Genomic DNA, 5,920 nt, shown 5'->3' on the forward strand with positions numbered 1-5,920 from the left:
CCGGTTCGCCGTTCAGGGCACCGAGGTGTCAGCATCCCCATACGATCCTCCGAGGAGGATCGTAGAGCGGTCAGTTCGGTTGTTCCCTGCCGGTTCGCCGTTCAGGGCACCGAGGTGTCAGCGTCCCCATACGATCCTCCGAGGAGGATCGTAGAGCGGTCAGTTCGGTTGTTCCCTGCCGGTTCGCCGCTTCAGGGCACCGTAGTGACTGTTCAACCAAGGGATGGTTTTGAGAAATCGTTTTTCCTCTGGGGTGCAACTCTCTGAGGAGGGTTGCAGCGCTGCCAGTTCGGTTGTTCCCTGCCGGTTCGCCGTTCAGGGCACTGAGGTGTCAGCATCCCCATACGATCCTCCGAGGAGGGTCGTAGAATGGTCAGTTCGGTTGTTCCCTGCCGGTTCGCCGCTTCAGGACGCCGTAGTGACTGTTCAAACAAATCCAGAGGCCAGTCTTGAGAGCCTGGTTCCCCTAGTAAATTTCTGGCAGCGTGGAAACTACTGCCACATATTTCTCAGTGGGTCCTGCACACTATAGACCATTTCAACGGCTATTTGTAGATGTACGGAAGTGACGTGTTTGGCCCTCAGACGTTTCCGGTTAGTTAGAGCGCACATTCGAAACAACGGCGGGAAGCGCTTTATTTACTGTCTATTTACCGCAATTGTGCGATAATTTTCTTATTCATGCGAATAAAACATGTCAAAATTAAAATTAGGAGCATGTTGTTCAGTGGTTGGATGTTCTCTCAGGCCGGAAATAACTTGCTCTCGGTAATCAAAGCGTTTATATTTTCGAAATTTGCTGCGCCTGGATTGCAGCAGTGAAGCGAGAAGAATGGATACTAAGCAACTACAGTGTACACATTTCGATTCTGGTAAGTAAAATACTTATTTTTTCATTGGATTATTTGTATTTCTCTACTTTAACTGTTTTAAGTGTGATGCAGCATAATTTAAGATAGCACTGTGGGTCCGACCGTAATTGTTTACATATTATGCACGTGACGCGCGTGTATTGAAAAAAGGCCAAGTTTTTATTTCCTTTTTTCCCTAAATGTTCTGTGGGCTGTAATTAATTAAGTTAGGAGTTAACATTTGTTGTCAAGCTGTCTAGTCAGTTGACAACTGCAGAATGGTGTGTAACAGCTAACTGCAGTAGTTTACAAATGGTAAAGGTAAAAAAAAAATTAATCACTTAGGCTATTAAGCTTGGCTAATGTTAATTCCAACATTTACTGATGTATTACACAATAGCATTGTTTTTTAAATATTGTGCATTAACCAGATTAAGTTAAATAATTGTGTTTCTACTTTTGTCTTCAATAGGAAAGCCATCATCTGTAATTTAAGACGCTTAACACTGCTACAGGGAGACAGCTAATCATCCTGCAGTGCCAAACCACATGTGACCATACAGTGTGTGCAGAATTATTAGACACGTTGATTTTCTGATCATATTTTTTTTCCCAGACACATTTTACCAATTCCAAACCACATTAATCTTGATAACTACTATTCATTTTGTATTTAATCATATACAAGTGATATAATTGTTTATGAAGGCTGGAAATGAAAACACCTTATATTCAGGTGGATAATAATTGATAATTATTAGGCATGTTTTCTTTTACAGATTAAATAAGCCAAAAAAAGAGATTTAACTCAGACTGAAAAGTCAAAAATCATTAAATGCCCATGAGAAGGATCCAATACTAGGAATTGCAGTTAAGGCATGACCATTGGACAGTGAAATGCTCATTGGGTCAGACGAAAACAGGTGGAGAAGAAAAGACGCATGTTAACTGTAAAACAATTAAGGTAAAGAATTAAGCGTGAAACCATCAGGAACCCTTTAGTCTCCAGCGCCGCCATTTTCCAGAACTGCTACCTACCTGGAGTCTCCAGAAGAGCAAGATATCAGGATCTCAGAGACTTAGGTTAGGTAAAGAATCCTAAAAAATTACCCCCTCTTAATAAGAATCACAAGCTGAAGTTAGTAAAATACATGAAGACTGTTTTTTATGGCTTTATGGACAGACAGATCGAGAGTGACTCCTGAAGGACCAGCACCACATCCTCTTGTACCACTGTTTGAAGAATTCATCTTCCAGAATCTGGCAGTAAGTTTTGGGAGTTAATTTTTAGTCCATCTCCTACCCTGAAGTCCGTTTTGCAGAGATGGACTAAAAATGAACTCCCAAAAGTTACTGTCAGATTCTGGAAGATCATGTATTCTACTACACTTCAGCTTGTGATTTTTTTCAGTGGCGATTTTTGCTTACCTAATTATGAAAACATACCTAATTATGCACACCTGAATATAAGGCGTTTTTCATTTCCAGCCTTCATAAACAATTATATATCACTTGTAAATGATTAAATACAAAATTAAATGAATAGTAGTTATTAAGATTAATGTGGTTTGGAATTGGTAAAATGTGCCTGAAAAAAATATGATCAGAAAATCAACGTGCCTAATAATTCTGCACACACTGTATGAACCCCCAGATGTGTTGGAGTACTTGAGGATTGATATTGACCCCCTTTGTTCAGGGACTCATAACTCCATTTCTGTTTGTAAAAAAAAAAACATTCTGTGAAATGTGTTTTATGTTGTTGTCTCAGTTGTTGAAGCATTTTGTGTTCATACAAGTAAACACACAATAAGAAATTTAGTCAACATTTGAAGTGGACCTAACCCTTTCATCAAAGTTATACATTAGTATTGAACAAAACACGTTCTTGTCTTAGGACAACTTTGATTAACTTTTTTGATCCACTTCAAAAGTTGACTACTACAGGTGAAACTCGAAAAATTAGAATATCGTGCAAAAGTTCATTTATTTCAGTAATTCAACTTAAAAGGTGTCAATAATATTGTGAAAACCTTTTCACAATATTCTAATTTTGAATTCATAAGCTGTAAGCCATAATCATCAAAATTTTAACAAAGGCTTGAAATATCTCACTTTGCATGTAATGAGTCTATATAATATATTAGTTTCACCTTTTTTAAGTTGAATTACTGAAATAAATGAACTTTTGCATGATATTCTAATTTTTCGAGTTTCACCTGTATACATACACAGCAAATCTGTATGTGACTACTTTAAAACCATAAAAGAACATAATTACCTTCAAGGACCTGAAAAGTGTATTCTGTGTGTTTTATTCTTAATTGTACAATTATTAATCTGCATGTTTCTCTTAAATGGCTAATACAGGCATTAGAAAATAAAGACAGCCAGCATTAAATTGCATTCACCTTCTATTTATTTGTGACCACATGAATGGCTCAGATAGGACATTTAAACCCTCGCACACCGTTCCACAGCAACAAACTTCACCTAACTAAACACACACCCTTGGAAACGTATGAAATGAGTAATGGCATACAGTGATTAGTTTACTAGCGTACATTTAGCATTGTAATATACATGCATGTTCTGTAAAGCTGCTCTGAAACGATATGTATTTTGAATTGCGCTGTACAAATAAATATGAATATTTGCATAGATATACAGACTGACCCAGCAATGCAAGTGAAATGCCCACTCGTAACTTCGTCGGACAAACCATGATAAGTACGTTTTTGACGCTGTTTGACTTGCTTCATCTGCACCAAACACAAGACAGATGTCATCCACATTGTACGAATAAATGTTCCCAACCTTTCCGCTAAGAAATTAATTGTAAGCATCCAGACTGCGATATGCTTTTATCGCATCTCTCGTGTACACGCAAGCAGCCGCAACACGCAATCAGATGAGCCGTCAGACTATTCAGGTAAAAAGTTTACGCATCAACGTCTTATTTAAAAGGTCCGATGATTTTAATCATCATTTATTTTCAGTTTTTGGAAATACTTTAACTTGCCTTTTGCTAGACTTAAAAAGTACGAGCTTGTTTTCACCTATGGTTTTCACAGATCTGTGGTTCTAAAATGGCGCCACCGGAAATGATTCAGGGCCAGACATGCGCAGTAGCATTCCAACGCGTTTGTTATTGTTTACGTCCTTGAAATGGTCTATAGAAAAGGGTTTCAGAATTCAGTTCGGTTCTCGTTCGCCCAGATTTCTAGGGGTCCTCCTCTCATTGGTGGACCCGCGTAGCAGGCTTTGGTTATGGAGCAGGAAGTACTGTCACTTCTGCAAAAGGAGCTGTAGAAGGGGTTCCTCCTCCCAGCAGACAGCCATTACTTCATTGTTTCCGAAAGAGGATGAGGGGGGTTCCCGAGGTTTGCTTTCGGGGGCGAAGCATACCATTATCGGGTTCTTCCATTCGTCCTAGGTTTATTACCCCACACCTTTACAGTATGCGTGGGTGCAGCTCTGGCTCTTCTGAGACTCCAGGGCATTCGCGTATTATACTACATCAATGATTGGTTGTTCCTAGCTCAATCTGAGTTTATGGCAGTTCGGCATCGAGATGTCGTTCTGTCTCATTAAGGATGTTGGGGTTGCCTCTCAACGCCAAGAAGAGTGTGCTCTGAGGACCACTTTTCTAGGTGTAGCAATTCTTACAGCCGTAATGGGGTATATCTAGGCCAGTCACTCACTGTGAAACAGTTTCAGACGGGTGGGTCTCATGGCAGTTGCGTCCAACGTATTACTTTTGGCCTTCTGTTCATGAGACCCCTGCAGTGGTGGCTCAGGACCAAGGGGTTTTCTCCGAGGGGAAATACGTTTTCGCATGATCAAGGTCACGCGGCTATGCCTTCGTGCTTCGGTCATGTGGAAGAACCTTGGTTCCTCGCCCAGGCCCAGTGTTGGGGGCTTCTTGTCCACGCATATTGCTATCGACGGATGCTTCCCTCACAAGTGGGGGCGATCATGAGTGGTCGCTCGGCGAATGGCGGACAACACACTGATGGTCTCGTATATCAGAGCAGATATCCTGTTGAGGCAGGGGCTGAGGCCCAGGGGATTGGAGACTTCACCCCGAGGTGGTGGATCTTCTTAGGGAGAACTTTGGTCTAACTAAAGTCAAGTCGACCTTTCACATCGTTTGTACAACGCATTGCTCTATATGGTTCCCCCTCACGCAGCCAGCTCTTCTCGGACTGGATGCGATGGTGCAGGTGTGGCCGAGGCTGCACCTGTACGCATTTCCCCCGATATCTATGCTCCCGGAGGTTCTGGAGAGGGTTCGCCGGGAAGGGGCTCATCTGCTACTAGTAGCCCCATACTGGCCGACTCGAGTTTGGTTCTCGGACTTTGTCTCTTCTGGACGGCTCTCCCATGGAGATTCCGTTCAGGAGGGACCTGCTGTCACCAGGCAGGGGGCACGATATTTCACCCTCGACCGGAGTTGTGGAAACTGTGGGCCTGGCCTCTGAGGGGGCCAGGCTCATAGAATCCAGTCTCTCTACTGAGGTCGTTGAGACATTCTCCATTCCAGAGCTCCTTCCACGAGAAGACTGTATGCACTGAAATGGAAATTATTCTCCACCTGGTGTGGTGAGCGTCAGTTAGATCCTGTTAACTGCCCTGTTGGTTCAGTTCTCGATTTTCTGCAAGACCGTTTCTCTGCTGGATTATCTCCTTCCACCTTAAAAGTTTATGTGGCGGCTATTTCGGCCTATCATACCCCTCTGGGGGGTACTTCTATTGGGAGAGATCCTCTGATTATTCGTTTTCTCCGTGGTACATTGAGGTTGAGACCTGCACTGCACTCTAGAGCACCGGCTTGGGATTTAGCCATTGTACTTGAGGGTCTGGCTCTGGCTCCCTTCGAGCTTATTGAAGAGGTTTCAGAAAAATTCCTCACTTTGAAAGCTTTATTTCTCCTTGCTATTTCATCTATCAAGAGAATTGGAGATTTGCATGCCCTGTCGGTTGCTCCGTCATGTCTGGAATTTGCACCTGGTAGGGTGAAAGCATTTCTATACCCTAGACCGGGTTATTTGTATGTTTTGGGTCAC

The sequence above is a fragment of the Rhinichthys klamathensis genome, unplaced genomic scaffold, assembly GCF_029890125.1.
Source record: "Rhinichthys klamathensis goyatoka isolate OS25496 unplaced genomic scaffold, OSU_Roscu_1.1 h1tg000150l_1, whole genome shotgun sequence".
Classification (NCBI taxonomy): domain Eukaryota; kingdom Metazoa; phylum Chordata; class Actinopteri; order Cypriniformes; family Leuciscidae; genus Rhinichthys; species Rhinichthys klamathensis.